The sequence below is a fragment of the Mustelus asterias genome, chromosome 17 (genome assembly GCF_964213995.1).
Source record: "Mustelus asterias chromosome 17, sMusAst1.hap1.1, whole genome shotgun sequence".
Classification (NCBI taxonomy): Eukaryota; Metazoa; Chordata; class Chondrichthyes; order Carcharhiniformes; family Triakidae; genus Mustelus; species Mustelus asterias.
In genome coordinates, this window is record NC_135817.1 from 71,081,721 (window position 1) to 71,098,572 (window position 16,852).

The 16,852-nt window shown below is 46.4% G+C and overlaps 1 protein-coding gene across 1 annotated transcript in view; it reads right to left on the reverse strand.

Annotated features, from left to right (window-relative positions):
• Positions 1 to 11,703, reverse strand: part of LOC144506193 (SH2 domain-containing protein 1B) — a 32,806-nt gene extending 21,103 nt beyond the window's left edge. Inside the window, exon 1 of the mRNA XM_078232049.1 lies at positions 11,632 to 11,703. The gene's annotated coding sequence lies outside the window, so the exon portion shown is untranslated. The remainder of the gene's footprint in view (positions 1 to 11,631) is intronic.
• Between the last annotated feature and the right edge of the window lie 5,149 nt (positions 11,704 to 16,852).

Here is a 16,852-nt window from a genome sequence, read left to right on the forward strand (position 1 = left end):
TAACAGAGCTACTATATACAATATACAATCCCAGACTAAAGGGTCACCAGGCAGAGCAGTGACCTTTATACCTCTCCCAGGAGGCGGAGCCAACTGGGGTGTACCATAGGACTATATTAACAGGTAGAACAGCCCAACCCTAACCCCAACAGTAACATATCTACAGACTCATAGTACTGGCCAGACCATGGCTCAGCACTCCTGGTGGTAACCAACAATGGTTCACCACAGTTACCAACCCAAATAACTGTGCTACCTGATCAGTTGGAACTATCTTAAACTAATCCTATTTTTTAAACTTTCCATGATTTCTTTTGCATTCTTCTTTTCAAATGCTTATCCATTTCCCTTTTACATAGTCAGACGCAGGGTTCTGAGAGTGGAAAGGAAAGTTTCACCCTGAGTGTATGCCATTTTCCATGACTTGAGAAACCAGTGAAACCAATCTCTCCAATTACATGGTGGCATGCTTGACACTGAAATATGGGCCGGAATTTTACTGCCCCACCTGGCACGGGAATCGGAGCAGGCGAGGGGCAGACAATGGTCTGTTGACCTTGGGCGGGGATTTTATGATTTTGGGACGAGCGAGGCCATAAAATCCCACCCATTATTCTTACCACATATCCATTCGATCAGCCTAAACCACCGAGTTTCACTGCATTACATCGCCCTACTCATTCCACCACTATCTCATCTCTGCTGCAATTGAAACCCATTTCTTTGCTTTTGTTATCTCTAATGCTCTCCCATCTTCTATGCTACATTAACTTGAGCTCAAGCTAATTTCTACTGCCCATTTTCTACTTCGCACAAAGTCCCATTCACTCATCACCCCTTTTCTCCTCAATTTTAGAATTTGTATTCTTTTTTAAATTTCTCCTTTCCCCTCCCTAACTCTGTAGCCTCCCCAACCCTAGAACCTTTCCAGATCTCAGTGATCCTCAAATTTTCTCCCCTTGCACATCTCCAATTTTAGTCATTTCGCCATTGGTGGTCTTGCCTTCTGTTTTCTAGACCTTAAGCTCAGATATTCCCTTCCTAAACGTCGCCATCTCCCCTCTTTAGCGGTCCTCCTTAAAACCTACCTCCTTGTCCAAGCTTTTCGTCATCTGCTCTATTATCTCCTTAAGTAGCTTGGTGTCATATTTTGTTTGATTAGCACCTTTGAACAGTTCACCATGTTAAAGATGCTATATAGACGCAAACTCTTGTTAAGCAGCTGCAATTTTGGCAGAAAATGTGATGTCTGGTATAATATGTGAGATACGGCGTTCATTTATTTTATGAATATGTAAATTATACTGCGTACTTCACAAGAGTAGTGTGCGTCAATACTGCTCACATGTTTTAGCAATGTGGCCTCTGTCTGTAAATGTAGGAGGGTATGTTCCATGACAACGTAGTCTAGTTTCCAGTTCGTGGCCAGATCAAATGGCTATTACTCACGTCACAGGCATGTCACAGGAAATTTGGCATGTCAGCTACGACTCTCATCAACTTTTACAGATGCACCATAGAAAGTACTCTTTCTGGTTGTTTCGCAGGTTGGTATACCTCCTGCTCTGCCCAAGTCCGCAAGGAACTACAAAAGGTCGTGAATGTAACCCAATTCATCACGCAAACCAGCCTCCCATGCATTGACTCTGTCTACACTTCCAGCTGCCTCAGCAAAGCAGCCAGCATAATTAAGGACCCCACACATCCCGGACATTCCCTCTTCCACCTTCTTCCGTCAGGAAAAAGATACAAAGGTCTGAGGTCACGTACCAACCAACTCAAGAACTGCTTCTTCCCTGCTGCTGTCAGACTTTTGAATGGACTAACCTTGCATTAAGTTGATCTTTCTCTACACCCTAGCTATGACTGTAACACTACATTCTACACTCTCTCGTTTCCTTCTCTATGAACGGTATGCTTTGTCTGTATAGCACACAAGAAACAATACTTTTCACTGTATGTTAATACATGTGACAAGAATAAATCAAATCAAATCAAATCAAAACCACCTTGTGAATCTAAATCTGCCACTTTCACAGAAAATCAATAATTTCAAATGAAATCAGATTCTCAATATGTCATCAGAATATTCCTGCTTGGTTTGGTAGCTGCTTCCTCATTTTTGCATCTGTTTTATATGTAAAATCCACTAAAATATGGAAATTAAGAAACAATGACAGACGTCAATCTGCTTTGCAATGCCGGCATCTAATTTGTGTGTCCTCTCCACCTCCTTGGCAATTACATCCCATTTTCAAGACTTTGGTAAACATTGTTGTGTCTTTCTTTGACTCAGCCTGGCTGAGCTCTTCCTCACCTTGCAAACTTTTAACATTCTCTCCAGCTTATCACTCACTCTTCATGCTTTGTCTTGCTCATCTCTCTAGCTTAAAGTTAAAGTTCAAAGTATATTTATTAGTGTCACAAGTAGACAATGAAGTTACTGTGAAAATCTCTTAGTCGCCGCACTCTGTTCAGGTACAAAGAACAAAGAACAACAAAGAACAGTACAGCACAGGAACAGGCCCTTTGGCCCACCAAGCCTGCACTGATCACGTTTAACTATCTAACCAGCCACTTATATCCCTCTTTTCCCCGTTTGTTCATATGCCTATCAAGCTACGTCTTAAATGTGACTAACATAACTGCCTCAACCCCTCACTTGGCAGTGCATTCCAGGCCCCCACCACCCTCTGTGTAAAGAACTTCCCCCGCACATTTCTACTGAACCTTTGCCCCCTTATCTTGAATTTGTGCCCCCTTATAATTGTCATTTCTGCCCTGGGAAAAAGCTTACAACTGTTCACCCTATCCATATCTCTCATCATTTTATAAACTTTTATCAGGTCGCCCCTCAGCCTCTATCTTTCCAGGGAGAACAATCCCAGTTTATTCAATCTCTCCTCATAGCTAATACTCTCCATACCAGGCAACATCCTGGTAAACCTTTTCTGCACTCTCTCCAAGCCTCCACATCCTTCTGGTAGTTGGTGACCAGAATTAGACACCGTACTCCAAATGTGACTGAAACAACCTAATTGCGCAACTTTTGTACTCGATGCCCCATCCGATAAAGGTAAGCATGCCATATGCTTTCTTCACCACCTTTTCCACTTGTGCTGCCACTTTTAAGGATCTGTGACCTGTGCTCCCAGATCTCTCCATGTGTCTATGCTCCTCTTTGTTCTGCCATTTATTTTATAACTCCCACCTGAATTGGAACTTGAATCCCTGGTGCTGTGAGGCAGCAGTGCTAACCACTGTGCTACCGGGCCACCCCACTGTGCCACCGGGCCGCCACGGTGGTGATCTGTGGACTACCCAGATGTACTGTGCCTAGTACAGGCACCATGGCAGGAGAATAAGCCAATGAGGCAAAGTCCTGCCAAGGTGGCCATTCGTCATCTCACTTCAAGTAGGCTTCTCAAAACATTGAGCAAGTGACCACTGTAGGTACACACAGAAAGTCGTTGCATTGTTGGATATGGCTCCAATTGTTGCCCTTTATAATATGACCCTGGAGTTAAATGTTCAAGTCCATGAGAAATCCAACAAAGCAGCTGCACTGCACCCCAGCTAGCTCAGCATTCACATGTATGACATACCTGCCCTTATCCCCACAGCTCCACCCCTGAATCCATGAGCACCACTGAATTGTCCAACTACATGTCTGACATCAAATCATAAATGTGTCAGAACTTTCCTTAACTCAAGACGAGAAAGTTGTTGGGTGCCCTTAGAACATGTGTTTTAGTCACAAACATCATCTTCCTTCCCAGCTGTCTGCTCAGGGTAAATCTAACAGTGCTAATTCACCATCTTTCTTAACCTTGAATTCAGCTTCAAGATTCAAATTCATATCCCTGAGATGAATAATCCACTTCCAAAAAATACTGTCTTTCACCCCTCCCTCATCCATGGTCCTCACTCATAAGAACATAAGAAATAGGAGCAGGAGTAGGCCATCTGGCCCTTCGAGCCTGCCCCGCCATTCAACAAGATCATGGCTGATCTGAAGCAAATCAGTTCCACTTACTCGCCTGCTCCCCATATCCCCTAATTCCCTTATTGATCGGAAAACTATCTACCCGTGATTTAAACATATTCAACGAGGAAGCCTCCACCACTTCAATGGGCAGAGAATTCCAGAGATTCACTACCCTCTGAGAGAAGAAGTTCCCCCTCAACTCTGTTCTGAACCGCCCCCCCCCTTATTTTGAGGCTGTGCCCTCTAGTTCTGGTTTCCCTTCTAAGTGGAAAGAATCTCTCCACCTCTACCCTATCCAGCCCCTTCATTATCTTATATGTCTCTATAAGATCACCCCTCATCCTTCTAAACTCCAACGAGTACAGACCCAATCTGTTTAATCTCTCCTCATAAGCTACATCCCTCATCTCCGGTATCAACCTGGTGAACCTTCTCTGCACTCCCTCCAAGGCCAATATATCCTTTCGCAAATAAGGGGACCAAAACTGCACACAGTACTCCAGTTGCGGCCTCACCAGTGCCTTGTACAGTTGCAGCAAGACCTCCCTGCTTTTATATTCTATCCCCCTCGCGATAAAGGCCAACATTCCATTCGCCTTCTTGATCACCTGCTGCACCTGCAGACTGAGTTTTTGCGATTCGTGCACAAGGACCCCCAGGTCCCTCTGCACAGTCGCACGATGTAATTTTTCTCCATTTAAATAATATTCCAATTTACTATTATTTCTTCCAAAGTGGATAACCTCACATTTGCTAACGTTATATTCCATCTGCCAGATCCTCGCCCACTCGCTCAGCCTATCCAAATCTCTCTGCAGACTTTCCGCGTCCTCCACGCAATTCGCTTTCCCACTCACCTTCGTGGCTTTTGCAGCATCAGTACTTAATTTTTCCAATGCTTTTCTTGCCAACCTTTGACACATTAACCACAACTAATTAAGAAATTTGATTCCCATAACCTTTCCAAATGTCCCACACTCTTATTGCCTGAGTTATTGTTAACTCCAACCGGCCCCCAGACATCAAAACCTAGGATTTCAAATACCTTGTTCTCATTTTTAAACCTCTCCCTGGCAATGTTCTGCTCTTCCTCTGCAGTTTCCTCCAGAGTTATGATTTAACTTAATTTTTTGAAATCTGGTTTATTGTGCAAATTTCCTCTCCCCCTCCCTGCAAGCCCACCAAACACTCCCACCTAACATTCCGTTACAACGCCAGTGGCAAAACATTTCAAAAGTACACCCCCTTACTTAGAATTCTCTTCAAAAACTCCTCTGCTTCCTTTAAAAATTACCTTCTGGTTACAATCTGTATTTTTAACTCCATTTTTTGCTGATTTTCCTCCAACTCAGTAGAGTGCTTCGGAAGATTCATGTGCAAAACTATCGAAAAATAAGCACTGTGTTTGTTCAATCATTTATATGTCCAAATATCTGATGCACACAGTAGAAGAATTAGAAGAATTCTTTCTATTCCGCAATCGATTCCTAATGTACACCATAATAAGTAACTTCAGGCAACAGTGACGACTTCCATTTATGTGACATCTTTAGCGATGCAGAATGTTCAAGGCACTGGACATAGCAATATTAATTAACCAGTATAAGAAAGAAAGTGCTACATGTTAAGATGCTGCTTCTGGCGACCGTTACTATATTAATGTGAAAGCTGCAAGATAATGAGAGCTAAATTAAAGGCATATGCTTTCTTCACCACCTTTTCCACTTGTGCTGCCACTTTTAAGGGTCTGTGTACCTGTGCTCCCAGATCGCTCCAAGAAAGCATAGAGAGGTGTGATGGGATTAGATTTGAAAGACAACTACAATTCCTTGGGCATGAACGAAAGAGAGAGAAACTTGAACATCTGGCAGTGACTGGTAAAACTGAGGGCAGGAGAGCAAGAGGGAGACAATGCAGGAAATACACCGACCACTTAAAAAGCAGAACAGGTACAAGATTTGAGAGCAACAGCAAGATGTTGGCTGTTATCAAAGACCGCAAAAGTGGGAGAGCCATGACTGCTGCCATTGCGAAACGTGACTCTTGAGGAAGATAAAGAAGAATGGACCAGGATTTTACTTTTCCCTTGGCGACATTATCCATTCACATTCCAATGCTATTACTAACAATCCATTTTCACGCTAAAACTCAAATTTGCTCAATCCTGATCAGTCGTGGAAACAAAACATTTGCCTAATGTAATGTCCACTTTTATTTATGGTCTTATCATATATTAAGCTGTTCTTTCTCTTCACCCTACCTGTAACTGCAGCACTATATTCTGTACTCTAACCTTTTCATTTTCCCCTATGTACTTTATGAATGGTATGTTTTGGCTGTATAGCGCGCAAGAAACAATACTTTTCGTTGTATCCCAGTACATGTGACAATAATAAATCTAATCAAATCAAATCTCTACTGTGAGGAAGAGGCCATTTGGCCTATCAAGTCTGCACTGACTCTCTGGCAGAGTATCTTACCCAGGTCCTCTCTCCCGTCACCCCACACATTTCCCATGGCGAATCCATCTAATCTGCAAATGTTTGGACACTAAGGGGCAATTTAGCATGGCCAATGCCTAACCTGCACATCGTTGGACTCTGGGAGGAAACCAGAACACCCAGGGGAAAACCACACAGACCTGAGGAGAATGTGCAAAGTCCACACAAACAGTCACCCAAGGACAGAATTGAACCCAGAATTGAACCCAGGTCCCTGGAGCTATGCGAACCACTGTGCTACACACTAACCACTGTCCCACACACTTATTACCCGAGTTGTTAATTCCAACTGGCCCCCAGACATCAAAACCTGAGATTTCAAATACATTATTCTCATTTTTAAACTTCTCCCTGGCAATGTTCCACTCTTCCTCTGCAATTTCCTCCAGAGTTATGCTCTAACACAACTCTTTGAAATCTAGTTTTGTGTGCAGTTTTGCTCTCCCCATCCATCCACATCCTCACCCCTGCATGCCCATCAGTTAATCCATCTTAACCCTGGGAGACTGAGGCAAATTATATTATTTCGGCTGTGGCTCTGGCTGTGATGAGCTAGCTCAGCACAGATTAAGGTACAAACCTGGGACTTTCTTGATCTTTATGGTTTGAAGATTACTTTTCTGTTGACACAACATTAAAGTAAAATTCCGCCAATGCGAAGTTTCACACCATCATAGCTGCATTGATGTTGTCTGAGGCACATAGCCTCTGTTGTTTTATTGAAGCTCAGCAAAGGAAGTAAAATGATGAAAGCACAGATTAGCTATAGATTAGCAGTATATCTTTATCCGTGGAGCTATCATAGGGTTTAAACTAATTTGTCAGGGGAGTGGGAAAAGGAGTTGTAGTCCAGAAGTCAGTGAGGGTGGTGAGGTATTGGGGAAGGTATCAGGGTCAAGGGTGGGTACCGGTAGACAGGAAGGTGGGTTGAAGTGTGTCTACTTCAATGCAAGGAGCATCCGGAACAAGGTAGATGAACTTGGGGCGTGGATTGGTACTTGGGACTACGATGTTGTGGTCATTACGGAGACGTGGGTAGAACAAGGACAGGAATGGTTGTTGGGCGTTCCGGGGTATAGATGTTTCAGTAAGTGTAGGGAAGCTGGTAAAAGTGGTGGAGGAGTGGCATTGTTAATCAAGGATAGTTTAACGGCTGCGGAAAGGCACTTCGAGGGGGATCTGCACACTGAGGTAATATGGGCTGAGGTTAGAAATAGGAAAGGAGTGGTCACGTTGTTAGGAGTTTACTATAGGCCCCCAAATAGTAATAGAGATGTGGAGGAAGAAATTGCTAAGCAGATTATGGATATGTGTGGGGGTCACAGGGTAGTTGTCATGGGGGACTTTAACTTTCCAAATATTGATTGGAGCCTTTGTAGGTCAAATAGTTCGGATGGGGCAGTTTTTGTGCAGTGTGTGCAGGAGGGTTTCCTGACACAATATGTGGATAGGCCGACAAGAGGTGAGGCCACATTGGATTTGGTACTGGGAAATGAACCAGGCCAAGTGTTAGATTTGGTTGTGGGAGAGCACTTTGGAGATAGTGACCACAATTCGGTGTCTTTTGTTATTGCAATGGAGAGGGATAGGGCCGTACGGCAGGGCAAGGTTTACAATTGGGGGAGAGGTAATTATGATGCGATTAGGCAAGAATTAGGGGGCATAAGTTGGGAACAGAAACTGTCAGAGAAAGGAACTAATGAAAAGTGGAACTTTTTCAAGGAACAAATACTGGATGTCCTTGATAGGTATGCCCCTGTCAGGCAGGGAGGAAATGGCCGAGTGAGGGAACCATGGTTCACGAAAGAGGTGGAATGTCTTGTGAAAAGGAAGAGGGAAGCTTATGTAGGGATGAGGAAACAAGGTTCAGATGGCTCGATTGAGGGTTACAAGTTAGCAAGGAATGAGCTGAAAAAGGGGCTTAGGAGAGCTAGGAGGGGACATGAGAAGTCCTTGGCGGGTCAGATCAAGGAAAACCCCAAGGCTTTTTACTCTTATGTGAGGAATAAAAGAATGACCAGGGTGAGGTTAGGGCCGGTCAAGGACAGTAGTGGGGACTTGTGTATGGAGTCAGTAGAGATAGGCGAGGTGATGAATGAATACTTTTCTTCAGTGTTCACCAAGGAGAGGGGCCATGTTTTTGAGGAAGAGAAGGTGTTACAGGCTAATAGGCTGGAGGAAATAGATATTCGGAGGGAGGATGTCCTGGCAGTTTTGAATAAACTGAAGGTCGATAAGTCCCCTGGGCCTGATGAAATGTATCCTAGGATTCTTTGGGAGGCAAGGGATGAGATTGCAGAGCCTTTGGCTTTGATCTTTGGGTCCTCGCTGTCCACGGGGATGGTGCCAGAAGACTGGAGAATGGCGAATGTTGTTCCTCTGTTTAAGAAAGGGAATAGAAATGACCCTGGTAATTATAGACCGGTTAGTCTTACTTCGGTGGTTGGTAAATTGATGGAAAAGGTCCTTAGAGATGGGATTTACGACCATTTAGAAAGATGCAGCTTAATCCGGGATAGTCAGCACGGATTCGTGAAGGGCAAGTCTTGCCTCACAAATTTGATAGAATTTTTTGAGGAGGTAACTAAGTGTGTTGATGAAGGTAGGGCAGTTGATGTCATATACATGGATTTTAGTAAGGCGTTTGATAAGGTCCCCCATGGTCGGCTTATGATGAAGCTGAGGAGGTGTGGGATAGAGGGAAAGTTGGCCGATTGGATAGGTAACTGGCTGTCTGATCGAAGACAGAGGGTGGTGGTCGATGGAAAATTTTCGGATTGGAGGCAGGTTGCTAGCGGAGTGCCACAGGGATCAGTGCTTGGTCCTCTGCTCTTTGTGATTTTTATTAATGACTTAGAGGAGGGGGCTGAAGGGTGGATCAGTAAATTTGCTGATGACACCAAGATTGGTGGAGTAGTGGATGAGGTGGAGGGCTGTTGTAGGCTGCAAAGAGACATAGATAGGATGCAAAGATGGGCTGAAAAATGGCAAATGGAGTTTAACCCTGATAAATGTGAGGTGATTCATTTTGGTAGGACTAATTTAAATGTGGATTACAGGGTCAAAGGTAGGGTTCTGAAGACTGTGGAGGAACAGAGAGATCTTGGGGTTCATATCCACAGATCTCTAAAGGTTGCCACTCAAGTGGATAGAGCTGTGAAGAAGGCCTATAGTGTGTTAGCTTTTATTAACAGGAGGTTGGAGTTGAAGAGCCGTGGGGTTATGCTGCAACTGTACAGGACCTTGGTGAGACCACATTTGGAATATTGTGTGCAGTTCTGGTCACCTCACTATAAGAAGGATGTGGAAGCGCTGGAAAGAGTGCAGAGGAGATTTACCAGGATGCTGCCTGGTTTGGAGGGTAGGTCTTATGAGGAAAGGTTGAGGGAGCTAGGGCTGTTCTCTCTGGAGCGGAGGAGGCTGAGGGGAGACTTAATAGAGGTTTATAAAATGATGAAGGGGATAGATAGAGTGAACGTTCAAAGACTATTTCCTCGGGTGGATGGAGCTATTACAAGGGGGCATAACTATAGGGTTCGTGGTGGGAGATACAGGAAGGATATCAGAGGTAGGTTCTTTACGCAGAGAGTGGTTGGGGTGTGGAATGGACTGCCTGCAGTGATAGTGGAGTCAGACACTTTAGGAACATTTAAGCGGTTATTGGATAGGCACATGGAGCACACCAGGATGATAGGGAGTGGGATAGGTTGATGTTGGTTTAAGATGAAGGTCGGCACAACATCGTGGGCCGAAGGGCCTGTTCTGTGCTGTACTGTTCTATGTTCTATGTTCTCTATGTTCTATCATGACCACTTGCCTGTAGTATAATACTTATATTGTCCAACATGTACGTAGACCTGTGTTGCAGTTGGTACTTTATATGTTTAATAAGTTTATTTATTAGTGTCACAAGTAGGCTTACATTAACCCTGCAATGAAGTTACTGTGAAAATCCCCCAGTCACCACACTCCAGTGCCTGTTCGGGTATACTGAGGGAGAATTTAGCATGGCCAATGCACCTAACTTGCACATCTTTCAGACTGAGGGAGGAAACCAGAGCACCCGGAGGAAACCCACGCAGATACGGGGAGAACATGCAGACTCCACACAGACAGTGATTCAAGCCGGGAATCAAACCCAGGTCCCTGGCACTGTGAGGGATGTTTTTTACACAGAGGGTGGTGGGGGCCTGGAATGCGCTGTCAAGTAGGGTGGTGGAGGCAGACACGCTGGCATCGTTTAAGACTCACCTGGATAGTCACATGAGCAGCCTGGGAATGGAGGGATACAAACGATTGGTCTAGTTGGACCAAGGAGCGGCTCAGGTTTGGAGGGCCGAAGGGCCTGTTTCCTGTGCTGTACTGTTCTTTGTTCTTTTCTTTGTTCTTTGTGAGGCAGCAGTGCTAACCACTGTGCCGCTAGATTTGCTCTGAATTTATCCCATTTAACACAATGGTAGTGCTATGTCACACAATGGAGACTGTCCTAAGTGTGATACTGGGACTTAGTCTCCACAAGGATTGTCATGGATATTTATGTCTGTGACAGGCAGTTTAGTGAAGATGCCTTCAAGTAGATTTTACCCTTGTGTTGGTTCTCTTGTAACTTGCCACAGGCTCTGACTTGCAGATATGTCTTTCAGGACAGCACAACGCCAGGGACCCAGGTTCGATTCCCGGTTTAGTTCACTGTGCGGAGTCTGCACATTCTCCCCGTGTCTGCGTGGGTTTCCTCCGGTGCTCCGGTTTCCTCCCACAGTCCAAAAAACATGCTGGCTAGTTGCATAAATTCTCCCTCAGCGTACCCAAAGAGACTCTGGAGTGTAGTGTTTATCACATTGTCTGTTAAAAGCTATTATCTTCTCAGGAACTTCTTACCGTCGCAGCACTGCACTGTAGCTCTAACTGCGTGAAGATACACGATAACTTGTACTTTCAAAAATCTAACCAGACCGATTATTTAGCATTTGACACCATTTGTACACATCTTGCAAGTTAAAACCCCTCATAAATAATTTGAGCTTTTAAAATATCAAAGTGTATACAGTAACAACCAGGCAGGTTCATTTGCAGTTTTTGTCCTTGCTTCAGAACTTTACTAAATCCGCTCGTGCATATTTGTAATATAAGAGACAATCCTACCTTTTTTTCTGTTAGACTTAATCTTCCTTTGTTTAAAATACCAATAGAAACTGGAAGAGAAGTCAAAAGGCTATATTCAGATCATAGAATGTAGGTCATTTGCTTGGTGAAAGCTTTGATGAAATGTTAGTCAAACAGTGAGGCTTGGTCACTTCAATGTCTCAAAAACCACAGGATCCTCTGCAGCACCTTTGGGCTGCCTGAGGTAGCAGTCTGCTTAACTCTGAGGTCTGACGAGATCAGGCATTTCCGGACTAGTATGGCCACAGCCCAGTAATGTCTTCCAACTCTTTAGAGTCAGAAAAAATTAAACCAAAGTAAATGAACTGAGGGACAAAGTAAGAAGGGCAGCCCCTTAAAGAGGAACCACCCGAAACAAAAACAAAGCACAGATGAATCCTAAAACATCAAACCAAAGGGATCGATAACACATCCCAGTTCCTGTGGTGGCCAATGTGCACGGAGGGCCTCGATGGTGTCCGTGGACACTGCATGCTCCCTGTCCAAGGACAATCAGCTGCAAATATAGCCATGGTAGAGGGGCAGACAGTCAGGTCGGATGGGTCTCTTGGTCGCCCGTTGCCTGGACCTGTTGATGGCAAGTATGGCCAGGCCCAGGAGCAGGGTCACGAGGAAATCTTACTCCTTCACCTCCCCCCCACTCCATGTTCTGGGTGCCCATAGATTAGGATCATGGGGCTGAAGTGCAAACAAAACTGCAACAAAAGATTTTTAAGGGAGTACAGTTTAAATCACCCTATGTGAACATGGTCCACAACACCGGATAAAGGGCAGGTTTCTTGGGAGTCCGTGAAACAGTGTAAGCTACGGTTGTACTGTACACAACACCCTCCACCCCAGGTCCCCGAAACTAAGGAGGACAATCCTTCTTGTTCCCCGAGCTGGTGTTGGGGGTTTTGGGGTATGAGGGTGATTCCTCCCATTTCGCCTTTCAGCCACGTGGATCCTGTCCCCCCCCCGCCCGCCCCCCCCCCCCCCCCCCCGCCCCCCCTCCTCGACGGCAGCGGTGGCTGTTGCTGGAGGTGAGGCAATGGTGTCAGTTAGAACATTGAACGTAGAACATAGAAAAGCTACAGCACAAACAGGCCCTTCGGCCCACAAGTTGCACCGAACATGTCCCTACCTACTAGGCTTACCTATAACCCTCTATCTTACTAACTTCCGTGAACTTATCCAAAAGTCTCTTAAAAGCCCCTATCGAATCCGCCTCCACCATCACTACCGGCAGCCGATTCCACGCACCCACCACCCTCTGAGTGAAAAGCTTACCCCTAACATCTCCTCTGTACCTACTCCCCAGCACCCTAAACCTGTGACCTCTTGTGGCAACCATTTCAGCCCTGGATAAAAGCCTCTGAGAATCCACTCTATCAATACCCCTCAACATCTTATACACCTCTATCAGGTCACCTCTCATCCTTCGTCTCTCCAAGGAGAAAAGACCTAGTTCTCTCAACATATCCTCATAAGGCATGCCACCTAATCCAGGCAACATCTTTGTAAATCTCCTCTGCTCCCTTTCTATGGCTTCCACATCCTTTCTGTAATGAGGCGACCAGAAATCATAGAAACCCTACAGTACAGAAAGAGGCCATTCGGCCCATCGAGTCTGCACCGACCACAATCCCACCCAGGCCCTACCCCCATATCCCTACATATTTTACCCACGAATCCCTCTAATCTATGCATCCCAGGATACTAAGGGTCAATTTTAGCCTGGCCAATCAACCTAACCCGCACATCTTTGGACTGTGGGAGGAAACCGGAGCACCCGGAGGAAACCCACGCAGACACGAGGAGAATGTGCAAACTCCACACAGACAGTGACCCAAGCCGGGAATCGAACCCAGGTCCCTGGAGCTTTGAAGCAGCAGTGCTAACCACTGTGCTACCGTGCCGCCCACGGAGAACTGGGCACAGTACTCCAGGTGGGGTCTGACCAGGGTCCTATACAGCTGCAGCATTATCTCCCGATTTCTAAACTCAATTCCTCTATTGATGAAGGCCAGTATTCCATACGCCTTCTTAACCACGGCCTCCACCTGCGACGCTGCTTTGAGCATCCTATGAACCCGGACCCCAAGATCCTTCTGATGTTCCACACTGCCAAGCATCTTACCCTTAATATTATATTCTTTCATCCTATTCGACCTGCCAAAATGAACCACCACACACTTATCTGGGTTGAAGTCCATCTGCCACTTCTCCGCCCAGTCTTGCATCTTATCTATGTCTCGTTGCAACTCCTGACATCCCTCTACACTATGCACAACCCCACTAACCTTTGTGTCATCAGCAAACTTGCCAACCCATCCTTCCACTTCCTCATTCAGGTCATTTATAAAAATCATTTATAAAAAGTTAATAATCATTTATAAAAGGTTGCGGCCACCTCAGTGTTGGCAGTGTCACTTTTTCCGTACCTGCACCAGCCTCTTGCCCACATGGCACCACACACCCTCCATGGACCTGAGGACGCAGTGGTTGACCCCTCTCATGGGGACATCAAAGCTCCCTTCTAGACACTCCTCTCAGGCTGGGCCTTGGAAGGAGTAGATGTCCCGGGGAAGGCCTCCATGAGGCCAAGCAGGATTTGCACCTTGGACCTTACCTCCCCCAGTAGATGGAGGTGGGGGAGCAGGAGCTCAATGGGGAAGAAGGGCAGGACATTTGATAAAACAAGTTGTTGGCCAATGGCCTCTCGTGGGTCCACCGCCAGGAAGGTCCTGCCCACTGTGAGCCTCTTTTCAAGGGTGAGGTGGACTGTTCGCTCAGCCTTTAAAAAGAAGATGGATTTGCCATACATTTTTGAGGTGGTAAAAATGGCGGAGGGGCTGACAACCCCAGCCATTGCCCGAATTCATGCCTCAGTGGTCATTTCAGTGTGGGTGTAGCACTTTACGCCTCGATGTTTTGTCAATAATGTGAAGGGTGACGGGGCCACAGGAGCAGTGGGGGCCCCCAGAAGCTTCCAATCCTGCAGAACTGGCCCTGGAGGGCCCTGCCACTGGCAAAGGTGGTGTCACTGCCATTTGGGTGGTGCTACACTCACCCCAGATGTTTGAGTATTTGTTTTGTTAGAGTGAAAGGGCGGGGGGAGGGTGGTGGTGTAGAGGGCAAGTGAAGGAAACGCTCTCCCCTGGGTCTGAAAGTTATTAGTTTTTAGGTGGGGAAAGAGGGATAGAGTAGAGGGGGAGATGGAGGAGCAGGAGGCACAGGAGAGATGGCACCAAGATGGGCGGGTGCTCCAGGCCAAGCAGAAACTGCAACTCTGACTCTTTGCTCCTGGTGGAAATGATGAGGCAAAGTAGAGCCTGCAGCACAAGCCTACAGGCGAGCAATGCACAGAGTCCAAACCAGTCCCTCTCCCTCCTTCTCTTCAATAGCCAAGCAAAACAAGCACAAAGAATAAAGATTGTGCTTCTTACTGACTTGTCTGTAGTTCAAGAATCCACAAGAAGTCCTTCCAGCTCCTACTCCACAGGGAAAAGCTCTTCAACAGAGCTTCAACAGCCCCTCACAACAGTTCCCAAAGGGTTAACCATTGGGCGCCAATCAGTGGCACACTCGAGCATTGCAATGCTGACTAAATTGGCACAAGTGACTCATCAAGGAAGAGTCAGGATGACAATTAGGCAACTGGCTTCTCCTTCTGGCAGGCAAGGTACACCTGATGCATCTGAAGACTGAAATTCAGTCAGCTTCATCCTCCCATGGCACCCTCATTTCTCCAGCTCTCCTGGGATGTGGATTAGACAAGCATTCCAAATTGGACAGCCAGCCACCCGTACATTAATTCCCGAGAGCCAGGCTTCCAGAACCAGTGGCTTTGAACTTCCAGACAGCTCATGCCCTCTGGCTTCAAGGTTCAGACTGACTGTGGGGGTTCATTCTGACTGCGGGGTTCATTCTGACTGCATTCATCCTCCCCCCCCCCATGTGAGGGTCTTCAACCCTCATTATGCTGGCACCATCCCTTGCTACTCTGCCTATGCAGCCTGGCATCTCCCAGGATCCCACCCAGGGACCTCACAGTTGCCCCCTGTGCTGACCCTATGAATTCACCTTCTCCCACCCACTTACATCTGCCACCGCCAGAAGGGCAATCTCTCAGCAGCCATATCACCACAAGCCCAGCAAGGAGGACATGGGAAGTGCTGGCTGCAAACCAGCTTGTGGTGAACCATCGTTGGTTCCCACTAGATAGTACTGAGCCAGGGTCTGGCCAGTACTACAAGTATGCATATATGCTGCTGTTGGGTTCGGGATGGGTTGTTCTACTTGTTGCTGTTGGGGTTAGGGTTGGGCTGTTACACCTTGTATTATAGTTATTGTGGTACATCCCAGTCGGGCTCCGCCTCCTGGGAGAGGTATAAAGGTCTCTGCTCTGTCTGGGACCCCTCAGTCTGGGATCGTGTATATAATTAGTAGCTTTGTTGTTACAGCAAATAAAAGCCTTTATTTCCTGAGCATCTCAAGCCTCGTGTGTGATAACGCGCATCAATTTTATTTGCTGTAAATAAACTCTCGTCGGAAAAAAAAAACGATATAGAGAGTATGGAGCAGATACTGAAGCCTGAACGCCTTACAATGGATCCACGTGCGGCGGGCGCCTCTAACACCTTCGACCACTGGTTGAAATGTTTTGAGGACTACCGGCAGCCTCCGCAGCGGTCACCACAGATGATGACAGACTCCGGGTCCTTCATGCGAGGGTAAGCGACACTGTCTACCTCGCGATCCGTGCGGCCACCGACTACACAAAGGCCCTCGACCTTCTTAAGAAGCGTTATATTAAACCGCCCAACGAAATGCACGCTCGTTACCTCTTAGCCACTCGACGACAGCAGTCCGGCAAAACGACGGAGGAATACGCGAACGAGCTCCTACAGCTAGCCAGGGGCTGTAACTGCAAAGCAGTGTCGGCAGAGCAGAATATGAGCGACCTCGCTCGAGATGCGTTTGTGGCGGGAGTCGGATCATCTTACATCCGACTCAAACTACTGGAGAAAGGTAATCTTGACCTCACCCAGGCAATAGAACTAGCGGAGATGCTGGAGACGGCCTCCAAAAGCCTAGTATTGTATCCTGAAGACCACGTGGAGACAACGTGGCAGGAGCAGTCGCTGATCCCTCCTCGTCCCTCGGGTTCGAAAAGCTGCGTGATGGCGTGCCCACACTCGGGCCTGACGACGACAGC